This window comes from Pan paniscus, chromosome 10, assembly GCF_029289425.2.
Source record: "Pan paniscus chromosome 10, NHGRI_mPanPan1-v2.0_pri, whole genome shotgun sequence".
Classification (NCBI taxonomy): Eukaryota; Metazoa; Chordata; class Mammalia; order Primates; family Hominidae; genus Pan; species Pan paniscus.
In genome coordinates this window covers 12,272,342-12,277,107 of record NC_073259.2, presented here as the reverse complement: position 1 = coordinate 12,277,107, position 4,766 = coordinate 12,272,342, and the positions used below count along the sequence as shown (strand labels likewise).

General features: G+C 47.0%; 1 pseudogene; it reads right to left on the bottom strand.

Moving 5' to 3' along the window:
• Positions 1–4,464: 4,464 nt before the first annotated feature.
• LOC129393602 (U6 spliceosomal RNA) lies at positions 4,465–4,565 on the bottom strand (annotated as a pseudogene).
• Positions 4,566–4,766: the final 201 nt, after the last annotated feature.

The window sequence follows — 4,766 nt, the reverse complement described above, 5'->3', positions numbered from 1 at the left end:
GGCCGAGGCAGGCGGATCACTTGAGGTCAGGAGTTCCAGACCAGCCTGGCCAACATGGCAAAACTCTGTCTCTACTAAAAATGCAAAAAAGTTAGCTGGGCATGGTGGCGTGTGACTGTAATCCCAGCTACTCGGGAGGCTGAGACAGGAGAATCGCTTGAACCCGGGAGGCAGAGGTTGCAGTGAGCTGAGACTGCACCGCTGCACTCCAGCCTGAGCGACAGAGACGAGACTTCTTCTCAAAAAATAAATAAATAAAATAAATAAATTCAACATACAAAAAGCATAACCACAAAATAAGAGGTTGATAAATATACCCCTGTGAAAATTAAGAACCTCTGATAATTAAAATATATCAAGGAAAAAGTGAAAAGAGGTTCACAAATACCTTAAAAAAGGAACAGATATTTGCAACATACATAACTGGCAAAATATTAGTATCCAGCATATATAACAAACTACAAATCTGGCTGGGCGCAGTGGCTCACACCTGTAATCCCAGAACTTTGGGAGGCCGAGGCGGGTGGATCACTTGATGTCAAGAGCTCGAGACCAGCCTGGCTAACTTGGCGAAACCTCGTCTCTACTGAAAATACAAAATTAGCCGGGCATGGTGGTGCATGCCTATAGTCCCAGCTATTCAGGAGGCTGAGCCAGGAGAATCACCTGAACCCAGGAGGTGAAGGTTGCAGTGAGCCGAGATCATGCCATTGCACTCTACCCTGGGCGACAGAGCAAGACTCCGTCCCCCTCAAAAAAAAAACAAACTTCAAATTGGCCAGGCATGGTGGTCCACGCCTATAATCCCAGCACTTTGGGAGGCTGAGGCAGGAGATTCCCTGAGGTCAGGAGTTCGAGACCAGCCTGGCCAACATGGTGAAAACCCATCTCTACTAAAAACACAAAAATTAGCCAGGCATGGTGGTTGGTGCCTGTAATCCCGGCTACTCAGGAGGCTGAGGCAGGAGAATCGCTTGAACCCGGGAGATGGAGGTTGCAGTGAGCCGAGACTGTGCCACTGCACTCCAGCCTGGGCGACAGAGCAAGACTCTGTCTCAAAAAAAACAAAAAACAAAACAAAAAAAAACACTACAAATCAATAAGAAAAACACAAGCAACTCAAATGATCAGGCATTTCCTAGAAGAGGAAATTAAAAAGGCTAATAAGCATATAAAAAGATGCTCAACTGCATTAGTAATTAGAGAAATGCCAAAAAAATCCACACGGAAATACTATTGTATACCACTAGATTGGCAAAAATTAAGTCTAAAAATACAAGCATTAGAGAGAATGTAGATCAATCAGTATTCAAATATTGATGAAAACTGGCCAGGCACAGTGGCTCACGCTTGTAATCCGAATACTTTGGGAGGCCAAGGCGGGCAGATCACCTGAGCTCAGGAGTTTGAGACCAGCCTGGCCAACATGGGGAAACCCTGTCTCTACTAAAAATACAAAAATTAGCCAGGCGTGGTGGCGTGCGCCTGTAATCCCAGCTACTCAGGAGGCTGAGGCGGGAGAATTGCTTGAACCAGGGAGGCAGAGATTTGGGTGAACTAAGATCGTGCCACTGTACTCCAGCCTAGGTGACAGAGCAAGACTCCACCTCAAAAATAAATAAATAAATAAATAAAACTTTAAAAAGTTGGTGAAAATTGAAAACAATTTGGCATTCTTTCTCAAAGCTTTCTTTTTTTTCTTGTTTTTTAGACGGAGTCTTGCTGTGTCACCCAGGGTGGAGTGCAGTGTTGCAATCTCGGCTCACTGCAACCTCTGCCTCCAAGTTCAAGCAATTCTGCCTCAGCCTCCTGATTAGCTGGGATTACAGGCATGTGCCACCATGCCTGGCTAATTTTTTTGTATTTTTAGTAGAGCTGGGGTTTCATCATGTTGGCCAGGCTAATCTCGAATTCCTGACTGCAAGTAATCCACCCACCTCAGCCTCCAAAGTGCTGGGATTAGGGGCGTGAGCCACCGTGCCCAGCCAAAGCGCCCAGCCAAAGCTGATTTTTCTTTCTTTTCTTTCTTTTTTCTTTTTTTTTTTTTTTTTTTGAGACAGGGTCTTGCTCTATCACCCAGGCTGGAGTGCAGTGGCATGATCTTGGCTCACTGCAAACTCCGCCTCCCAGGTTCACGCCATTCTCCTGCCTCAGCCTCCTGAGTAGCTGGGACTACAGGCACCCCCCACCGCGCCCTGCTAATTTTTTGTATTTTTAGTAGAGACGGAGTTTCACCATGTTAGCCAGGATGGTCTCAATCTCCTGACCTCATGATCCACCCACCTCAGCCTCCCAAAGTGCTGGGATTACAGGGGTGAGCCACGTGCCAGGCCAGCAACATTTATAATAGCAAAAAAAAAAAAAAAAAAAAAATTCATAAATGCATCAACAGAATAGACAAAGTATGATAAATTTGGTATATTCACTCAGTAGCACTTTACCTTCCAGTGAAAACATATGAACTGCAGTCACATGGAACAATATGGCTAAATCCTGGAAATGTAATAGTGAGTGAAAAAGCAAGTAAACAGTGCTAGAAGGCTACATATAATATCATTTTATTTATTTATTGAGACAAGGTCTGGCTCTGTGGCCCAGGCTGGAGTGCAGTGGTGCAATCTCGACTCACTGCAGCCTCAACCTTACACGCTCAAGTGGTCCTCCCACCTCAGCCTCCAAATAGCTAGGATTACAGGTGCGTGCCACCATGCCTGGCTAATTTTTGTATTTTTTGTAGAGACGGGGTTTTGCCACATTGCCCAAGCTGGTCTCCAACTCCTGGACTCAGGCAATCCACCCATCTCATCCTCCCAAAGGGCTGGGATTACAGGTGTGAGGCACTGCGCCTGGCCATATTTATTTATGTTTTAAGACAGTCTCGCTCTGTCACCCAGGTTGAAGAGCAATGGTGCAATCATAGCTCACTGCAGCCTCAACTTCTGGGGCTGAAGAGATCCCCCCCATCTCAACCTCCCAAGCAGATGGGACCACAGGCATGTGCCACCACATGCGGCTATTTTTTTTTTTTTTTTTTTTTGGCAGAGACAGAGTCTCCTCTGTTGCCCAGGCTGGTCCATCTTGAACTCCTGGGCTCAAATGATCCTTCTGCCTCAGCCTCCCAAAGTCCTGGGATTACAGGTATAAGCCGCCATGCCCAGCCAGTTATTTTTTAGAGATAGAGTCTAGCTCTGTCGCCTATCTGGGAGTGCAGTGTTGAAATCATAGTTCACTGCTGCCTAGAACTCCTAGGCTCATGGGAATCCTCCTGCCTCAGCCTCCTGACCTGAGTAGCTGGGACTATGGGGCGTGTGCCACCAGCCCAGCTAATTTTTGATATTATTATTTTATAGAGGCTATGTTGCCCAGGCTAATTTTTTTTAATTTTTTATTTATTTATTTTCGAGATGGAGTCTTGCTCTGTCACCCAGGCTAGAGTGCAGTGGCACGATCTTGGCTCACTGCAACCTCTGCCTCCCAGGTTCAAACAATTATCCTGCCTCAGCCTCCTGAGTAGCTGGGATTATAGGTGCGTGCCACCACACCCGGACAATTTTTGTATTTTTAGTAGAGATGGGGTTTCACCATGTTAGGCAGGCTGGTCTAGAACTCCTGACCTTGTGATCCGCCTGCCTCGGCCTCCTAAAGTGCTGGGATTACAGGTGTGAGCCACCACACCCATCCATTTTTATTTTCTTTTACTTATTTTTTAAATTTTTTTTTTGAGACGGAGTCTCGCTGTCACCCAGGCTGGAATGCAGTGGCACAATCTCGGCTCACTGCAACCTCTGCTTCCTGGATTCAAGCGATTCTCCTGCCTAAGCCTCTCGAATAGGTGGGATTGCAAGCACGTGCCACTATGCCCAGCTAATATTTGTATTTTTAGTAGAGACGGGGTTTCACCATGTTGGCCAGGTTGGTTTCAAACTCCTGACCTCGTGATCCACCCACCTTGGCCTCCCTAAGTGTTGGGATTACAGGCGTGAACCACCGTGCCCAGCCTAATTTTTATTTTTGGAGACAGTGTTTTGCTCTTTCTCCCAGCCTGGAGGGCAGTGGTGCAATCATAGCTTACTGCAGCCTCAAACTCCTGAGCTCAAGCGATTCTCCCACTTCTGCCTCCTGAGAAGCTGGGAATACAAAAAAAAAATAAAAACACACCAGAGTTTCACTCGTCACCCAGGCTGGAGTGCAATGGCACGATCTCGGCTCCCTGCAACCTCCACCTCCCAGGTTCAAGCGATTCTCCTGCCTCAGCCTCCCAAATAGCTAGAATTACAGGCACCCACCACCATACCACCATACCTGACTAATTTTTGTATTGTTAGTAGAGACGGGTTTTCCCCATACTGGCCAGGCTAAGTCTCGAACTTCTGACCTCAAGTGATCTGCCCACCTTGGCCTCCCAAAGTGCTGGGATTGCAAGTGTGAGCCACTGTGCCTGCACAATTTATTTTTTTGATTTATGAAAAAATGGAATGCTTCGTGAAGGTGCGTGTCATCCTTGTGGAGGAGCCATGCTAATCTGTGTCATTCTGTGTCCGGAATTGGTGGGTTCTTGGTCTCACTGACTTCAAGAATGAAGCCGCGGACCCTGGTGGTGAGTGTTACAGCTCTAAAGGTGGCGCATCTGGAGTCTGTGCCTTCTGATGTTCAGATGTGTTCAGAGTTTCTTCCTTCCCGTGGGTTCGTGGTCTCGCTGGCTCAGGAGTGAAGCTACAGACCTTCACGGTGAGTGTCACAGCTCTTAAGGCACGTCTGGAGTTGTT